This window comes from Berghia stephanieae, unplaced genomic scaffold, assembly GCF_034508935.2.
Source record: "Berghia stephanieae isolate SIO BIC M18660-M18661 unplaced genomic scaffold, UCSD_Bste_1.3 scaffold255, whole genome shotgun sequence".
NCBI classification, from domain to species: Eukaryota; Metazoa; Mollusca; class Gastropoda; order Nudibranchia; family Aeolidiidae; genus Berghia; species Berghia stephanieae.
This window is the reverse complement of record NW_027623678.1, coordinates 8243-10212: the sequence shown is the minus strand read 5'-3', so window position 1 is coordinate 10212 and position 1970 is coordinate 8243. Positions and strand designations below refer to the sequence as shown.

The 1970-nt window shown below is 47.3% G+C and overlaps 1 pseudogene; it reads left to right on the top strand.

Moving 5' to 3' along the window:
* Positions 1 to 853: 853 nt before the first annotated feature.
* Positions 854 to 1260, top strand: LOC144961470 (histone H2A-like; annotated as a pseudogene).
* Positions 1261 to 1970: the final 710 nt, after the last annotated feature.

Below are 1970 nucleotides of genomic sequence, written 5' to 3'. Positions count from 1 at the left end.
CTGTACAAGGGGTCCCTGGTCAACAGCAACATTTAATATGTAGGACGGGACATGCCGCCTGTTAGGCGATATTACAATTTTTCAGACAACGCTGTTAACGGCCAGGTACTCATTTTACACCTGAGTACGGTGAGAGAATGTGAGTAAAGAGCCTTGTCCAAGGACTCAACTATGCACCGAGCGCGAGGCTCGAACCCAGGACTTTCCGATCCGAAAGCGGGTGTCATACCACTACACCATTATAATGCACTAGACCCATGGCCGACTAGAGTACTATAGTTACGTCATGACTAGACCACATAGCGCACTACTTTAGGAGTGTTCATTGATAGATGGATGCGTGTGTGTCAAAGAAATAGCCTTAGTGTGTGTGTGTGTGTGTGTGTGTGTGTGTGATAGTCAAACATTAGTAGGTTTAATGAAGTCTTGTCACACACGCGTGATACACCTATACGAATTTCCCTGCCACCCAGACACACTAACATCTGACAAGGAGTGAGGGCTGTGGAAGAACCACAGACTACCGTGTGCAAACGTTGGCGATTGGTATCGGATGGCAAACTGTGATCGTTTGAAATGATTCAAAACACTCGTTACCCCTCCGCTCGCTCGGATCCTGATTGTCTCAAGCTCGTCTCAAGTGTCAAGATCGTCTCAAGCTCACAACCCGCCCGATCGTTTTACTAACTCCATCGTTTTACTAACTCCATCGTTTTACTAACTCGCTCTTCCGGCATTGAGATCGGACACTGAATCGTGGCTTGGCGCTCGAACGTCGATCGGGTAAAAGCGATCAAATAACCCAACACTAGTATTTTTTTAAAGTACACCCAATCACTTACAATAAACAATCATGTCTGGCGGTGGCAAAGGTGGAAAAGTTAAGGGCAAGTCCAAGTCCTGCTCTTCTCGCGCTGGACTCCAGTTCCCAGTTGGCAGAATCCACAGACTCTTGAGAAAAGGCAACTACGCCGAGCGCGTTGGTGCTGGTGCCCCAGTCTACTTGACAGCTGTTTTTGAGTACCTCGCTGCTGAAGTTCTCGAGTTGGCAGGCAATGCTGCCCGTGACAACAAGAAGACCAGGATCATCCCCGTCATCTCCAGCTCACCATCCGCAATGACGAGGAGTTGAACAAGCTTCTGTCCGGAGTCACCATTGCTCAGGGTGGTGTTCTGCCAAACATCCAAGCCGTCCTCTTGCCCAAGAAGACCGGCAAAGCACCAGGAAAGAACTAAGCTCACCTCCAGCAGCCAGTCTTTCTGCTCCCAACACAACTGTCCTTTTCAGGACAACCACCACTCTTCCCATTGGCTCCCAACGTAACATCGCATTTGCTCTTTCTGGCACTCCCGAGTGCTTTTAGTTTTATGATTGTGTATGTGGCATGCTTTTCCTTCCAGATACGTACCAGGTTTTTTAGAATGGCCATTAACACTGCTCCGTATATTCCAATCCAAACTGTAAGTACCGGTTAGACCGTTTGAAGTTAGGGAGATAAGACGGCTTATGAGTACGTTTACATACATTACGGTTGACTGAAGTGTCTTAATTTCTAGACGAAAAAATACCTCAATTGAAGGCTTAGAGTCTCGGTTATACTATGCTACCCTTTATCTTTCCGCATTGGCACTGTCCTTGTCAACACAGGTGTGGAGTTCTGAACTTCTGAATCGCCTGCGAGTGACCAAATTTTTTTGTTGGCTTTTTTTCCCTTCTTTTTGTAGCCTAGAATATCGGTTTAAGGCGACGGTTGTGTTGAATCATGTCGGTTACTCTCACCTTATGCTGAGCATCTATCACAGAGATGGGCCGCCCACAACGAAATTGGCATTGAAGGCTAGTTTCTGTTGGAATGGGACACCAACACTCTCCGATGGATCATATGACCTTGTCGCGGTCGATGCTCGTAAGTGAGAGGCCAGACCAAGAATGATCTACAACGGTCAGCATCGTCAACAAGGAAGGAAGA